The following is an 18414-nucleotide window of genomic DNA, read 5'->3' on the forward strand; positions in this document are numbered from 1 at the left end:
TTGCCTCCGCCCTGTTATTTTATTTATTTTTTATTTTTAAAGGCATTTTTAATAGCTAAGAGATGCATGTAGCTCGAATTGACTTGTATGCAGTCATTTCTGACCCAGCTTCAGGTAGCAGGTAGACACACCTTCAATGCCATTACCAGTCAAGGAAGAATGAGTTGGTCTCCAAAGCAAGTCTGCTTTTAGGAAGGCAGGGGCTAACGGATCTGTGTGAGTTAAACACTTCAGATAAGAGACGCTTTGTTAAGAGAGAGGCTTCATATTCCTCTCTAGTGTAGGCTGTTATAAGATGGATGTGGTTTTTGACGTGTTCAGCAGCAAGCTATAATATTTGGTGCACAGTAGCTTAACAGAAGTTATATGAGAAGCAATGCAGAGGATGACAATCCTGAAGAGCCAACCCATACGTTTCAAGAGCTGAAGAGGAAATAACATCCTGCCTAAGCATGGGACTCACTGACACTATCAAGAGTTTGCCTGACAGATGCTTTGTGGGTTTTTGATACTATTAGCTGACTCTGGAATTGATTCTCAGTGATATTCCAAAGAGATGTGCCGAGAAATACGATCACTCCCAGAATAATACTGGAGTTATATTTCCATGACTCATTTCTTTTTAAAGAGAAAAGAAATTGTTCTAGTTTGAAAGAAGGTGTGGGTGAATCTCTTGCCCATCCTTCACGAGTGCTGATGGAAGTGCTTACTGACCCTGCATGGACTGAGATGGGGCATTTTTTACATAAAAGAAAGTCTCTGGCTCTTCTGCCAATGAACAGATCAGCCCTTTCAACATAGTTTATTAGTAATAAATGTCACCTTTAAAGCGTTCTTGATAAACAGTTTATTTCCTAATAAAAACTACATTCTTTTATTTTATTTGAGGCTAAAAAGTTACATGATTTATTATACTTCTGTAATCTACGTGGGTGCCTGTAATCAGCACATCATGTGGTTTGCAGTTTCAGTATCAGAATTGCTTTGCTTTTCAGTTCTTTGAGGAAGATTGTTCATCTTATGACTCGCTTATCTGATAAGTGCCAGCAATTGCACTATATAGTAAGTTTTAATATACAGTAAGTTCTTTAAACACAGGCAAGCAAAAACACAGGCTACTAAAAACAGAGGCAAGCAGTTTGACATTTGGAAGGGAGCAGTCCTACAGCTGCAAGTACCTGGCATAGGTGCTAATATTTACAAAAGATGAATGAATTACATACTGAGAAATATTCCAACTGTAAGAGTTTACGACAGCAAATTGTTGGAAAGCAGAGTTGCAATGGGGACTTTTGCTCTTAATGCTGTGATCTAAAAATGGATCAGTTCCTCATCTTCTTTCCTCTGTTTTTCTTTTACATGACCATTTGCTTACTTTCTAGAAAATCAAATATTGCGCATACAGAGGAAAGGTGCTTCCACCTGTAAAACTCCATTCCCAAAGTGTTTTTCCCTACAAGCTGATGTTTTGAGTCCCAAAGCTTGCATAGGAAAGAATTATGTAGCCCTTTCTTTTGAAGAACTGAAAAAGAGCTGAAGAACAGCTTTGACAACTGAAGAATTGGGCCAGACAGCCTGGGAGCTTCTGGTGGTTTTGACCTAAAGTCATCGTACTTGTGAAATACACTGCTGAGTACTTATGATTTCCATTTGCCTAAGCAGCAGTTCCTCCATGTTATACAGTGGCTGACCCCCCACTGTCACCTTCATGGAAACATCTTCTGAGAAGTCTGCTATATGCTGTGCAGAAACCAATCTGTTAGCAGGAGCAGAGCTCTTCCCTCCCTCCTTGCCTGCCCAAGTCTGACAATGATACCTTCATCCATGGAAAGGACTAGAGGGCTGATTAAAAATAAGGGTGACCTTTTTTTTTGACATGTCAAAATCTTTCATTTCTTCTTTTCCCCAAGATTATTTCTCATCCACACTTCAATGAAAAATGGCCTTAATCGTCCTTTTTTTTTTTTTTCATTTAGCTTCTCTTCTCCTCCCTTTGTACTTTGAGTTGTCGTATATAATAAAGTTTTCTACATAATTTAAATTTGATGTAACCTTTTCTGACACACAGATTTAGTAATATCACTGATATTTGCCTTGGTTAATAATTGCTATTATAATGAATATCTGAATGTGATTTTACCAGAATAATATTTTGAATTGTGATCCTACCATCTATTTATTGATACCATCTGAAATTCAGACAACTTAGAAATGAAATCAAATTAGAAAACAAGAACTAAAATATAAACAGAAAACATAATATAAAAAAAAATCTGAAAAATATGGGTTGTCAACTTTGAGCAGTGGTAAGCTTTAAATGCAGTAAAATATTTTTTAAAGAGAGAAGCATTAAGCTATGGGCACAGTCTCCTTCTGACTGTCAAGAAGAGAATCTCAAAAAACAGAAGGAAGGATTTAGGTGTCCAGAAAGGTCAACGGCAACCAGAAACATGTATAGAATATGTCCCTATGCACCAACTCTTGTGATTTTAGGCTCTCTCTGAAGATATTCGACACAGATTAAAGGCACTAGTGGTGGCATATTATTATGTAAAGATTTTTTTTTTAGTACATGGTGTGAAATGCTTGAAAATGTAAGCCTGAAAGGCAACTGTCTAACTAACTAAATAAAAAGGATTCAACTTGGAATTCAAAAGGATTGTGAGAATAATATTTCATGCACAGCTTCTTTTTTCTGGTCAGCTAACTTGTCTGTCTTTGGTGTTAGGGATTGGCAGTATTGGCATAAAATACCCACTGGACTGAAACCAGCATTTCAAAGCTACTGATGAACAGCACTAACAATGTAAATGTTCTTAAGATCCTCTGCACCTTCAAACTGATGTTAAGAGTAAAGATTGGTGCAAATGATTTTTGAAATCAGAAAGAGAAATAATCCTGGGATGTTTTAAACATAAATAGGACAAAAAATACTTCTGAAATATCTTGAACCAAGTAATGTTCCAGGCATTACAAGGTAAGGGTCTGATCTTAAACCAATTTAGATCTTTCTCCCGTCTTGATTGCACTAACCTTAGAGTCCTGAACAATGTTAACAATGTTTTTAACTAAAAGAAACACTGAGACGCCATTTGGGGTCCCAAAGTGTGGAAAACAGATCTCTAGTCTGAAGAATAAAGCCCTGACCAGACTGCTTAGAAATGGATGTAGAGAAGCATGCGTGCCCATCTGCAGGACATGTTATCTGAGATGACGGTGACAACCCTCCTCCTCCTGCAGCCAGAGATGTACCAGACCAAAGGCCAGCTCAGATGGCCTGGGATGGGGAGGACCAGCAGAGGTTGCATGTGCAGGGACAAGGTGGGCAAGGGGACAGCAGAGGAGGCATCTATGGGAAGGGACGTCCAAATTGCAACAGGCCACTCAGTAGAGGTCTCAGTAGACCTCTGATTGCCCCCATTTTTATTAACATATGCTTCTCCCTGTAAGGGTTACAGTGATGCTGTTTCCAGCTGACATCTTTGTGGTGGTGGCAACGGCACGTTTCATCCACATGCACATTGTAATTCTGCAACCGTGTTCTTCTCTGCCTGTCGTAAATCAGTTTTCAGCAGTCATACGTAAATGTCCAGCTCTACAAGTTAAAAATGTCTAAACCTAGTTAATCTTAGTCAGCATACAAGCTATGCTTTTCTTCTCACTGAAGGGAAAACCTTCAGATAAAGAAATCTATAGTACCATGTATCCTTGCTCCAAATGTTTCTGCAGCAACAATTAAGTAACGAGACATTTCCTGTGGATTAATGTCAGCTTTGTGGTGTTTTGTTTGGGGCTTTTAACCCTAGCTTGTAGGTAATTTTTCAGGAAAAGTACCATGCAGAGGTAAATAATAGTATTTACTCCAAACTCAAGGCAATGCTGTTTATCTAGTGCTATCAATCTTGCTGTGTGGTGTATGATTCTAGGAATGGGTGAACTGATTCAGAAAAATTGTAATTAAAAACAAGCTATGAATTCAGTCTCATCCAAATTTAAGTTCTTACCACATGTATTACCTTGTTCATTCACTGCCACAACTCGAACGTATCATTGGCCCATTAAGAAAACTGACTGTTTAATCCTCCTCTTTGCTGGCGCTCACCTAGCCAATTCTTGATTCATAATATTTTGTCTCTCTCAGAGGGTGATTTAAGAAATTTTTGTAGCATCTCATAAAGGACCCTGTCAAATACCTTTTGAAAATTATCTTAGCTGGCTCAACTTCGTACACAGCTCTACTGACGTGTCACAGGAATTATAGGGGATTGGTGAGACACAATTTTCCTTTGCAAATACTCTGCTGGACAGCACACAGGGACCACAGAGGGGCTCTCTCTATAGTCACCTACACTGAAATGCAGCTTTTAGGTAGGCATTGGATATATTTTTTCAGCTGGAAGTAGAGGCAACACAAAACTAACAAAGAGCTTTCCAAGAACCCTTAGCAAGTGACCAGAGAACACCGTATGAAAACCTCTAATCCAGTTACTCTCCTCTCTTCACAGAACATATTTTTATTTTTATTTTGAAACACAGGAGACTCTCTCTTTAAGTGTTGTCAGCTGGCAAAGATCCTTTTCAATTCAGTGAAGCTCCACTGCCACTAGTTGACAATATGGCTATGATTTTAGTGTCAAACATCCAAAGCAAAGTGTCTGACAATGAAACTTTTGGATACTATGTTGAAGCTGACAGCATTTCACTATGATAAGATTCTCATGATATGAAGAATCAAATTTTCATTTTTTAAAATTGATTCCTCTAGTGTCTGTTATTGCTTTTCTCACCCAAGCCGCAAATATACATCTGTAAAATAGCAAGATAAAGCTGTTTCCTCTTGTTTCTTTAAGATGTCACTTTTCCAAACTACACCTACACTCCTTTTCTCTTCTTCTTCATAAATTCTCTATTTTCCATTGAACACTTGATCATTTTCTTCTTTCCATTTGAACATCTTTTATTTTGTCATTATCCTTTTGGCAACGTGTTATTCAGAACTACCATGACCCAACAAAATATCTTGCCATTTTTCATCTTCTGTTGTTTAATGTATTACTTCATTTCCATCCACTTATTTACGCAGGTTTTGATTTATAGTTAATATTTACGTCATGTATGGTGTCAAATGCTTTCTAAACTTGAGATAAATGACAAACATGGTTTTGCACGCACACTAACTGGAAGATGACACAAGGGAACCACTATGAGCTCTCTGTGACGGAACAAGAAATAGTCTTAAGGATACCATTTGTGCTGAGCTGGGTGCTGGTTCAGCACCAAGTCACAGCCAGCAGTTCTGTCTCCCTTATTCCTGCTCAAATGATTTCTAGAAGTCTTTTTTTTTTTTTTTCATGGCAATCTGCTGCTACCAGCTACATGCTACCAGCTACATGCTACCATATTTCCCCTTTGCCTCCAGTCCCAAGACCCTTCCAAGGTCCTATTGCTTTCTATGTTATGAATTTATTTCAATGGGCTTCATCAGAATAACATTCAAAGATATATGACAATCTGGGAGAGTGTTTGTCAAGGAATTTTTTGTCTTAAGCAAAGAAATAAAAGCAATTGTGTAGCTTGTGACAGAGTCTTTTGTGCTGTGCTTAGTTCTTCAGACCCACACAGGTGGACATCACCTTAATTGCTTAATGGAAACAGGACTCTATGTGTGTGTGTGCATGTGTATGTGCATCTTAGGGAGAAAGCAAGAAAGCAAGAGAAAGAGAAAGAGAGAGAGAAAGAGAGAAAGAGAGAAAGAGAGAAAGAGAGAAAGAGAGAAAGAAATTAGGCCCTTGGAAAGGGACAAGGTCAGAGATCTTGCAGACTGCAGCATTAAATAATGTGTTCAGCATTAAATCTCCAGATGTTTGGTATCTGCAGAACTAAACCACTCCAAATCGTGAACATTTGTAATGTGATCTGTGGATTAAATCACTCTATAGCAAATCACAAATGCCAATGCAATAAATTTATGTTTGGAATATATCTCTGCTTTAGTGGAACCATCCTGCAAATAACCTGCAACATTTAGTCAAGGTTCAACAATCTAGGACAGATAAACATGAAAAAATTCTACATCCACTTACCAAACTGACTTACTTAGTTCCTTCAATGTGTGATTATAATTCTTTAACAAGGAGTCTTGCATATTGTTATTCATTTATGGGGTCCAAATGAGCTTATCAGCTATGGATATCCAAGAGAATAACAGCTTGATCCTAAGAGCAAGTGCTAGCTAGGGCATAACCTGTGCCAAGCTCTCTCATACCAGAGTTAAAGCCAGAAAGATTTCTTACCCCTATCATGAAAGAAAGAACATGTACAGGTATATCATAGAACAGAATTTAGGGGTGTTCCATGAAAACTTTTAAATATTCTTCACTCAGATAACAACATCAAAAAAAAAAAAAAAAAGGAGACAAAACTGCCCTCTATGATCTTAGTTGGGAAGCTATGTTTTTAACTGAATGCACTGGGCCATATGATATGACAAACTGTCTGAAAACCAGCCTTGCCTGGGCAAGCTGAGATGATGTGGTTAATCAAGGTACAATCTTTATTAGTGCATTAACCTCCTGCACCCAAGGACTGTGGATTCTAATTCCTGAATTGCCATGCAAGACTGATGCAGCCAGTTTTCTGGTCTCAGTTGGCAGCAAGCTAACAGAAGTGGCTAATGAAGATGAATAGCTGCCTCTTGGGAGTTGGGGGAGGAGAAAGAGGAAAGGAAAAGACCTAGGATACTTCAAGGTCCAGATCTCTGCATGATTTCAAATAATAATGAAAAAGTGCACATAGTTGACATTTTCAGAGATCATAACAAGCATGTTAATTGTGCAGTCTGCTAACAAAGGAACGGTAGCAGCCTCAGGATTGCTCTGGAAATATTTCAAGAAATTAAAACAAAGGCTATCAGAAATAAAGACCAAGACACTGGTCAGGGTCTTACTTTGTATTTGATGGATGATTGTATTAATATGTACAAAGGAGCAAACAAAAAAATGCCAAAAGCTACAAAACAGACACATTTACTATGAAAAACATCTGTGGTTTGGAGAACACAAAATGCCACCATGGTAAATATTTAGCAGTGCTGAAATATCTGACAAAAATATGCTGCTAAATGTAAGGATGTCATCAAAGAAAGACTTGTGTGTGTGGGGAAAAAAAACACATTTCTGAAACTAGGCTTTTTTTTTTTTTTTTTTTCAGGATTCTTGTCCTGTGTGATTCTGGAAGCTTTCTGATAGGTACATTAATGGTACTGATTCATCCCCTGGACAGAAGGTCAAATAGTCTCCAGATTGGCCTAAGCTGATCTTAGTTCCAGTCTTTTATACTTGTGAAGCCAGTTTAAGAGGACTGAGGTACCAGAAAGACTCACATCGTCCCTGGGAACCCGAGGGCTCATACAAAGAGTGCTTTTATGCATCTACAGTGGATGCTCACCCGTGGGTATGAATCAATAATTTTAACTCAGCCAACTAATTGAATATTTCAAGCTTCACAAACTTATGGGTAGTATAGCAGTGCCTGTGTGCTCTGTGCACAGGTTATGTGCAGACATTACATGAAATAAACATCTTGTGCCCTGTGTTGAGGTGTAAGGTACTACCAGAACACCTTTTGGCTAATGGACCTGCGAAGCTGCCAGCCTTAACAAGGTGAGGGAAGGCTTCTGTTTCCTGCTACTACAACAACCCCCTTGGTTAGGGTGAAAAGGTGATAGAGAGGGTAAAAAAAGACCACAGAAGGAAAGAAATCAGAATTAAAGTATTAGAACTTAAAGTGGTCTGAAATGTGGTTCTATGAAGCACAGCTCGGTAAGGTTTTGCCATTACAGTTTCTCATGACATTAGAAGAAATGTGCTAAATTTGCAGGTAAAAATTACAGCAGGCTGGGACCTCAGAGTACGGATCTGAGCACCAAGGCAGGTGCTCTTTTTCTCTTTTCCCTTCTGTAGCACAGAGAGTTTCTGCAAGGCAAAGTGGCCTGTAAATCCTGCCTGGACAACCTTACATGGATGTGGCTGACTGCAATTAGCAAACAATTTTGTTTATGACACTCTGACAACTTGGGGAATCTGTTCATATACAAGGCATTTATTCTGAATGAGATTAAGAAAACAGTGTAGCACTGCATGCTTCAGTGTATGTGAATTCAACCATCTGTTCTCAAGGCTGCCTGTGTACCTCCTAGATCTGAATTGACAGAAAGACGTTAAATCTTGATGATTCTTACTCTAGAAGGAGAACAGCGGCACAAAGTGGTGGCTGAAGCTGACAGAGACCAATTCAGCTAAGAGTACAGATATACAAAGAGCTGAGCACGGACAAACTCATTACTATGAATGAAGGATACCAGATATTCCTAGTAAAGTGGGACAGTGCACAGAGCACAGTCAATTGAAAGTAATCTTCCACTATTTTAGGGACATGGTTTAGTGGGTAATATTGGTGGTCGGGGGATGGTTGGACCAGATGATCTTGGAGGTCTTTTCCAACCTTTATGATTCTATGATTCTATGATTCTATCTCATGCTTTGGCCCAAAGAGCTTGTTCAATCATTGTGTGTTTGAAAAAGGGAGAAGTAACGCAGTAGAACTTTGTGAGGCTGATGTTGGAATGGCCTGTTTCCTTTGTCAACATTTCTTCAAAAATGCTGGAAAGTGAGAGAAGGTGAAAAGAGGATCAAAAATGATGACAGATTTAGAGAGATCAGCCCCAGTAGAATAAGAGGTACTATGTTTTAATCTCATGAATATCTGCGGGGTGTGTGTGTATGTAAACAAACACCTTTATTCTAACATGACTTTTAGAAAACTTGTTTGCAGCCAAATGCTGCCTTCTTGTATCATAAACCAGCAGCTAGAAGGAGAAAAAGGCAAACTGAATTTAGGCAGAAAAGAACAACGTCTCACGAGCTGGTGGTTCACTGCTGGGATACTGCTACAGAAATACCTGTATTCATTCCTTGAAGTCTTCAGATCAAGAAAGGATGCTTTTCTGAATGATATGCTGCAGCCAAATACAAGGTAATAGGCTTAAAACAGGGGAGAATGACTGCAGTTATCTGGATTGTTACACAGGTCAGAACACTAGTCAGACTGGGTGATAAAATACAATGTTCAGACTCACACGTAAAATGTACCTAAAGTTGGATTCATGTTCTTTGTTTTGGAGCTTTTTTTCAGTCCATCAAAACCCTTAACATTTATGTTACACCATCTTGTAGGTCATGTCTGTATCTCCAGTGCTACCATATTTCTGTATCTTGGCCATCTTCCTATCAGGATCAGGCTCAGGAATGCATAATGCCCCTCTTTGCTCCCTTCCCTATGTTTCCTAGAAACATGTGTACTCCACATGACCTTCTAATACCTTCACATTAAAAATGCATTGGTGTTCTGGAAAGGTCAGCTGTGATCACCTAAAATGTTTTCCTTAATTATATAGATAGCCCAATTTTAGGTTTTCCAGTTTTAATGGTGGCAAACAGGTTACTAGGCTGGTTACAATTATGTCACCTTTTTCTTCTAAAAAGTCACATTTGGATTTTGTCTCAGCCTGGGAGAGTGGTTGGGGTGCGGACAGCAGAGGAAAGCTGTGGTGCTCCCCATTAGGTACTCATCTTCACTCCCTGTGGATGGGACCGGGCCGTGCAGAACGGTATTCCAGCAGGTCCACTTAGGCTACCAGCTGGCTCTTTGACTCCTGTCATCTTCAGTAATGCACATGCCCTCCTTCCCCTGATAGGCGTAGAGGAAATACTTGGGTCTATGTACTCCCAACTTCTTACCTCAGGGCCTGGAGAATGAGCCCTGACAAGAAGTGGGGGCCAGGTGCAAACATTGTCCTCCTCCCCCCAGGGCTCACCGGGGAAACAACCCAAACTCTCTCCAGAGAATCTGCCATCGATGCAGGAATGATACAAAACCACTTTAGGTGACAAGGTGGCAGAGTGGGGCTTGGTGCTAGAGCCAGAGACTGCTGGGTCTGCTCCAAGGTTCACCATGAGGTAAAAGGCTGGCCAGAGCCTGCTGCATTTGGGGAACTGAGCAGTAGTATGTGAGAAGTAGTCCAGTTCCTATAGGTATATGCATATGTAGGTTATAATCTCTGTGATAAGCAGAGTCTTACGGCATGTGCATGGCACAGTGCATACTTACGCTATGATTTTGTTCAGAAGTTACGAGGAGTAGCAGTTTTCACTGACTTTAATAGCACATGTGGGCAGAGATTTGGAGAACCAGGGTAGTCCCTCTTAGATAAATTACTAGATAACTTTGGAACTTAATCTGCAGTGAAAATGAAATCTTAAATCTTTCACAGTACAATGGTAGAGGTTCTCTTGGAAATGATAAAACATGTAGTTGAACATCCTCGAAACGACCATAAGACTGCACCTTCAACTGTTGAATTTAGCAACCTGTGAATTGACAGAAATGTTTGTGGACAAGAATATCTGACAGCATTTTAGAGAGGTGAAGTGATCTCCTTTTCTTTTTGACATCTTCCAGTGCCGATGTTTGAATGATTTGATTGAAAATGTGTCTCAAAACCAAAATGAGACAAGAGGAAGAAAAGATGCACCAGAGGACTGCTCAGAATAGCTGAGGATTTTAGTAGAGAAGTCCCACTGGATGCACTCTCTATCTGAAGTCCCTGAAGTCCTTCTGAGACCCCATCCATGCACAGTGTGAACATTGGCCTGTACAGACTACATGCAACAGCTGTGGAGGTTTCATTGTTCAGAGCAGAGGCAAAATTAAAATCTGGGAAGTGATAAGATGCTTGTCCTACTGCTATGTTCCAGTCTTTGTTTGCCTTAATGAGGCACGGACAGATAATCCAGGACTTTTGTTGGCAGTAAAGGGTTTGGTGAGCAGGCCGCGCTGGCATCCCATTGTCATCATTTTTATCCATTTCTCAGAGTCAAAGCCACCAATCAGCAGACACAAACAGACTGTTTTTCAAATTAATCTGTGGGTTGTTTTGCATGCTTAGGAGAGAGATCCTGTGAAGGGGCCAAATGGAGGATGGGCACCCAGGGCACTGCCCCTGCTTGCAGAGCTGGCACAACCACTGTTGGTGCGATTTAGGGGCTGAAGCTTCAGCCTTGGAAAAGGGACCCAGATTTGGGCCCTGAAAAGACCAGCAAGGGGGAGGAGAAGCCTTGAGGCCAGTCCACTGTTTCTATATTGTGAAATGTTAAGTTTGCCAGCAGCATGGTGCTTCTGGAAGCCCTTGCAAGGATGTTTCTCCCACCTGGGCTGCCACTGCTCCCCATGGTGTTCTCAGGAGCATAGATCAGCACTTCTCACTGCTCCCTGCTCTGCGGGGTGGCCTTTGGCAAGCTTGCTGCCAGCAAGGAGGGCCCATTTGTTTGCTCCAGTTGTCCCTAGGCGATCTGGCATTTCTTGTTAAAACTGATTGTGAATTGTGGTTCTCTTGAGCTGCAAATATGCCCATAGAGCAGTGAAGGAGACCTTTCTTTAACTGTGCAATTCACTCTTATCTACTGTTTATATTAAGTGGTTCTTCAAAGCTATCATTGTCTCGAGTTCTGTCTGCTTTAAGCCCTGAAACAATAATAGTTAGTGCTTATTTTACACACTGTCTTTCATTTGCAAGGTATTCTACAAACTTGAATTAAGCATCGCAGCACCCTTGTAATCTCTGTAAGTACTATGCTACCATTATGAGGTAAAACACATAAAAATGGAATTAAGGTTGAAAGACTCTTCAGTCAGAAAATCCCCTAAGAGAATCTTCTCATTTCCCTATCTTGGCACAAAAGGTATTGAGGGTAACAATGCCATTCTGCAACTCCACTTGGAAAAAGTAAGAGAAGGTATGATATATACCAAATATACTCTGCTCCCAAAGCACATGTTCCATTACACCCTTTGTTTCATTAAGACTCAGAGTAACACTACCACCTTATTCATTATCATAGACATTATCTGCATAAGTAGTTCACAACTATTTAAAAAAAAAACGCAATGGTTTTAAACCTCTTTTACAGTGTTACAGAGTGTTACAGACTGCATGAATGTTTTTTTTTTTTTTAACTGAAGCCAAATGAACTTAATTTACCTGAATTGTTTAAAACCAAATGAGATAAATTATTTTGAATGGAAAAAACAACAACAACAACAACAAAAAAAAAACACAACCAACTCCAAACCCCAAAATATCTTTGAAACAGTTTATAAGTAGTCTGGTTATGAAATGAGTAAACTTGATTAGATGAATGGCTCGTATCCACAGAAAGCCTTCATGATCTACTGTATTGTGCTGCCTCACCATTTCTAGATATTTGCTGGTAATGTATGAGAATCGCAGTACGAAGACAGCTTGGTTTTACAGCTAGGATGTTATGAAAAATGACACTAACAAAAGTTTTTACAACTCTCTAAAACATTCTTAAAGATGTTTGCCAGCAAACAGTAGGTGATTATGAAATTATGGGCTGTGTCATGACAGAGGCATGAAAGGAAGTAAAATGGTTACAAATGATTGTTTATTTTTGAGCTCTTAACTGCACATGATTTACTTGTTCACTTTACAGAAAAATTAACATTCTTCTGCTGTCATGTGAAAGAAAATGAGAATGTATGTATGTTCTTTTTTCACCTCATAAAAAATATGTGGAAAAATTGAAGTAATACATAAAGAAAAAGGAAACAGTGCACACCATTATCACATTTTAATTATTACTGATTGTTTAAAGAGCAAGAAATTAGGATGAGAAGCCTTAGCAGTGGAAATGTAAAATCTTAAAAGGGCTGTTTTGTAGCAGCAAGTATTAACTTTTGATTTCTCTTCAGGAGAACCATCAAACTGCTGTTCACTGGAATAAGAAGATTCACGTTATGCCTAGGTATCAATTAATTTCCACTTAAGTCTTAAATAAGTCTCCTACCCAGAGAAAGATTTTACCACTGTTGATTAAAGGTGGTTCTTTAGATCACTTTTTTTTTTTCACTTTGGAAAAGTTTCTTAGTAAGACACAGCAGCATATGTATCTTTCAAAGCTTTACTGTATGTAGAATCCCATCAAAAGAAATATCACAACATAGAGCTTTTCTCCTTCGAGCAATAAAAGTGTAAATAAGGAACACCCTCCACATGAAATGAAGAGAGTTAGAGATTACTTCAATGGTAAAAGAGTACTGTAATCAGAACATTTCATGCTTTTTGTGTGATAAAAAGGGGATCCTGGAATTATGCCAGGAGGCTTAAAATAATTTGCATGGGCAAGGCAATTGCATCCAGCTGGTGTACGTTGAGAAGAGAAACAACAATTACCTAGAGATGACTCAGCTAGTGCAACTCTGTGTACAGAATCTTAGGCATGAAAAACACCCTTGGTACAAACTCAGTCCTCCCCAGTGCTGAATCACACCAACCAAAAGGAACTGGTTACAGTCAGGCAAAGCAGAGTGGCCTGCCAGGGGGGTTGCAGAGATTATTCAGCAAACGGAAGCATTGATAATACCTGTGGACAAGGCAGGCAGACGTTTTAAGCCAGAGCACGTTATAAAGTGAGATGAGAAAAGATAAAAACTGTACTTTCAAATTAATCCTTTAATGCCAACTAGCAGTAAAGCTCTTAGTAGAGTCTCTTTGGTTTTATTGATAAGTTCAATGTGTTGAATCCATATCCATATTTTAGCCCCAGTGCCTGGATTCGCATTGCCATTGGTTTCTGATGCTTAATCTCATTAGTACAGCTATTTGTATTGATATACCCAATAAGGCTGCTAATACTATCTTAGCTAAGTGTTATTTATTGTATCTGTATATACAACAATATTAACACAGTCAAGCATCAGCATCGGCACTTGAGGGCACCATTAAATTCACCCAGTGTTCAGTGAGAGATTTAATGATGGATTTAATGGCATTAAATAGGAAAAAATGCCCTTGGCCTTTATATTCTCATTTAAAAACATATAAAAGAGTAGTAATTCAGGCAGTTATACTTCTTTCAAAGATTTTCCTTTAAATCACACTTAGCAATATGAGATCAGGTATACTCTGGCTGTTATTGTATCTTCACCAAAGACAGCAGCCCCTGACCTATCAGAATTACCAAACTGTTGGTAAATCCAGGTCAAATTCCTGTGTCAAATATGGGTGAGTGTACTTCTGAAATGATGCAGGCAAAGGTTGGTGGAAAATTAGCAGCATGGTGTTCCCTGTGAGCTACATTACAGAGACCTCTGTGAGCATCAAAGGCAAGCAAAACCATGAAATACCTGGACATTAAATTTTTATGCTGAATTATTTCATGGAATTTCATTTATTTATTTATTTGTTTGTTTATTTATTTATTTATTTAGTGCAGTGATATTCTTACTGAGTCTTCCCATAGCTTGTGGTTGTATTTATCTTGATATCTTTCAGTCTCCAGACATCTGTTACCAGAAGGACCTACCAATGTTCTCTAGCCCATCAAACAGAGAATTTCACCTAAGGATGACAGGTATGGCTTTTTTTCTGTCTCTGAAGCAATCACACCCTTCAGGTCCAAGGACCTAGGGCTCAGACTGAAACCTGAAACCTTCTTCATACTCTGCCCACCCCAGTCTGACCCCTTAGAATCAATTTTATCACCAAGGGGAAAGAAGAAAAATGTTGGAAGACAAAGACGTTCTCTCTGTGAACCTTGGCAGAGCTTAGGGGATCACTTGGGCACCTGTAAGTTCTTCTTAAGATTGGAAACTCTGGGCCAGATGTGCACGCTCTCAGTGGCTTCCATACATAGGAATGAATTTATACCACAATGAAAAAGCAAGTGTTCAGTCATACAGTCATAGGCTTTTTTTTTTTTTTTTTTTTAATGTATTTTCAGTGTCTGTCATGAAAAAAGATTATGGCTGGCAACACAAACACTTATACTAGCAATATGAATACTGACAATTAAAAGATAACTGTAAAACCATCATATTTGAATTTGAAACCAAATTAAAAAAGTTTTTTTTCAACACTCTTGGCATTAAAGAGAATATGGATCAAATCAAAATTATACTTCCACACATATGGGTAATAACACTTAAAACTAGATCTTTAGTAGCAAATCATGCAAAGAAACATCAACAAAAAAAGCCCAAGTGACTGCTTATCAGGAAACATTCACATTTTACTTTGAAATTTCCCTGCTCGTGAATAGTTCTATCAACACAGCTACTCAGGCATTTTGAATAAACTTACCATATAACATCTCACAAGATAATGTACCTAGTTTAAACCATGAGTTATGCAACTGAGACAAAGAAAGGGACAGGACATTCTCATTTCTTCACGCATCCAGACACACTGGATTAATTATAGAACATTATATAAATGTGTATGAATTTGATTCCACAGTGTTTTACAAAACAAGGCTAAAATATCACTGATGTTCAGCCACATCACCAGTGGGAAAAGCCATATAGGATACACAGTTCACAGCACAGCAGTAAGAGGGTGGAGACTGCGTTAAAGGAAATTTTATCCAAGGATGAGAAGAAATCCCATTTCTTATCAGACAAGCCCCCAGGTCTCGGATGTCATTTCAGAACACGGGTCTTTGGCTGTTACAGATACAGCTAACATCCTTATACCACAAAACACAGGGTTCTCAGTTTATCTGCTACAGAAAAATAAGCCAATACAGGAAAATAGATTCCTGTCCATGCCATTAGAGTGAGGACTCCTGCATTCATCTGCATGTCCTAACGATTTTGGTGCATGAGACCACGGGTATACACAAAGCTAAAGCATAGTTTATGCCTCTGTAAATGTGGTGCTTATGTGTATCAATTTTGCATTTTTTTGAATAATAAGGAAGTAAATTTTAATTACTTTTTACAAAGTATCTTAAGGGGTAAAGTTTGTTGAGAAAGTACCAGTGTAGCTACCACAGAGCTGTCTTCTCTTGTAATTGACAAGGTGATTTTTTTATTTTATATTTTTTATAATCACTAACAGTATGCTATCCAGTATTAGGCATTCCTGAAATTTCTGTGTAACACTTCGGCATCTTCAGATGAGATACTCGTGATGAGTCTTTCAGAGGCTTTACTCATGTCTATGGGTGCTCAGAGACAGCTCCTGTTGAAGTCAGTGGAAATAAGATGCCCAGGAAAGGGAAAACTACTAGTAGCAGTAAGGATTTAAAAATGCTTGAGGAGGTAAAATCCCTTCCTGAAGCTGTCTGTTAAAATGATATACTTTTAAGAGATTGAAAAGATTCATCCAGAATTTGCTCTGTTGGTTAAATAATACTTACGCAGGTTTTTGCATGCCGATTATGTATCAATTATTGTATAATTGCATCATTACTTTAATTAGATTAAACTACATAATTGGGATGTCTAATTACAGAATGAGGGGGAAAAAAAGGTAACTTTATGTTAATAGTAGTTCCTGAAGAGGGGCTGTCCACAAAGATTTTGCTCCAGGGACAAGTTTATTGTGCACGAGATACTGGTTTCCCCTACAGCAGCATCTGCTGTGGTCCCAGGTGCACATCCAGATGTGGGAGGAGAAATCTTACCCAAAGAGCAATGGAAGACAACTTTATCAGTGCCGTTTACCAACTGGAATTGAGGTCTTGGAGAGGTGAGTGAGTAAGCAACTTTAGGAAGCAGATCTCAGTACCTCATCAAATGGAGGAGAACGGGCTCTCCTTCCAGCTAGGAATACATGCTGTCTGCAAATAATCTGATTTTGGGATGTGAAACTACTTATAATCATGACGAGGAGTTGGTGATCATAGAATCACAGAAGGGCTTGGGTTGAAAGGGACCTTAAAGATCATCTAATTCCAACCCCCTGCAATGGCAGGGACACCTTCCACTAGCCCAGGCTTCCCAAAGCCCCATCCGGCCTGACCTTGAACACTTCCAGGGATGGGGCATCCACAGCTTCTCTGGGCAGCCTGTGCCAGGGCCTCACCACCCTCTGGGTGAAGAATTTCTTCCTAACGTCTAAGCCAACTCTTCCCTCTTTTACTTTAAGGTCATTCCCCCTTGCCCTATCACTATGTGCCCATGTGTAAAAAGTGGATCTCCCTGAGTAATGATTAGTTACATTCTGGACCCACTCAGTGAAGTGCTCTACACACACCATGAAAGAGCATTTCCTGCCCCAAAGAGCTGGCAGCCCAAACATATGAGATGAAACTCAAGATGGATGCAGAGAAAGGGAACAATACACGGAAACTACGATTTAATTTTGATTAGCTGGACAGTCTTAATTTCAATAAGATTGTATTGACGCATTTTGGTAGCCCAACTTCTACCAGGCATATTTGTGATTTTTCTTTATTTTTCCTAGAAGTATCACAGTGCATTTGACAAGTGGGCTGATCAGAAGCATCGTACACCACTATATCCTATACAAGAGATGATAATTAAGTTAGGGGCAAGACCAGCAAGGGCCAAGAGATGTTATGTTTGACAATACAGGAAAACAGATGCCAGCAAATGGTCCCATGGCTGAAGCTCCATATTGGCTCAGTGTCTCTTTTTTTTTTTTTCTTTTTCTTTTTTTTTTTCTTCCCTCCAAGCTGATCTAACTGTAATGAAAGTGACAAGGCCAAAAACATCGTGACATGAGTGGATGTGACCCTGCTGTTGGGATCCAACAACAAAGCTGATAGATGTGCTCTGACTGAGCTGATCAGAGAGTGAGCTGCTGGGAAGCGATCCAGTCCATACACTTCTTGCATTTAGCTTTGTAGAGGTTTCTGCACTTGGCACTAAGATGTTTTGAAGAGTGTTGTCCAAAAAATGTCAGACTATCAGGTTCTGGCTGGCACCAGGTGTGAAATTTGGCTCTGGTTCTGGGAGACTAAGATTCACAGAAAGGCAACAGACAGGGTTGGCAGATCCATCACACTGGAGAAACAAAATTACCCGGATCCAGCCTACTACTTGAGTTTTCTAAGAATTATGGGCATCCTGAGAGGCAGTGGGGAAGCAGAGAATTTTATGGAGTAAAACATCCAGTATTTTCAGTGAAGTGCATAGCAAATAGAAGCTGGTAATATGGCTCTTCCTGGTCATGGAGATTTTTTCATCCAGAAATCCCTGTAGACCCCTGAAAAGTTGAGCTGATGTGATAGGGAGTTGTACAGACCATGTCAGTGTGTGGCAGCCAAAAATATGTATCGTCTTGAAAGACATGTGTCTCCTTGACAAAATGGAAAAAAAGCCAACCTTGTTTCCCAGGACCTGGATAAATTCTCTTGGTTAATTCTTTAAACTGAATGTGGGTTAAGAGAGACTTCTCTGTCTTTTGCATGGAGAAACAATGGGTGATTAACTGAGCCAACTCATCTACTTATGGTGGAAATTTCCCATCCAGTTAGGTATACTACTGACTTCACTGGCCATGCAATCACCTTTTCAGGGGTTTTC

General features: G+C 39.4%; 1 protein-coding gene across 6 annotated transcripts in view; it reads right to left on the reverse strand.

Annotated features, from left to right (window-relative positions):
• Positions 1-18414, reverse strand: part of AFF3 (ALF transcription elongation factor 3) — a 339923-nt gene that overhangs the window by 148627 nt on the left and 172882 nt on the right. The gene's annotated exons all lie outside the window — the stretch shown is intronic.

This window comes from Anser cygnoides, chromosome 1, assembly GCF_040182565.1.
Source record: "Anser cygnoides isolate HZ-2024a breed goose chromosome 1, Taihu_goose_T2T_genome, whole genome shotgun sequence".
Taxonomy (NCBI): Eukaryota; Metazoa; Chordata; class Aves; order Anseriformes; family Anatidae; genus Anser; species Anser cygnoides.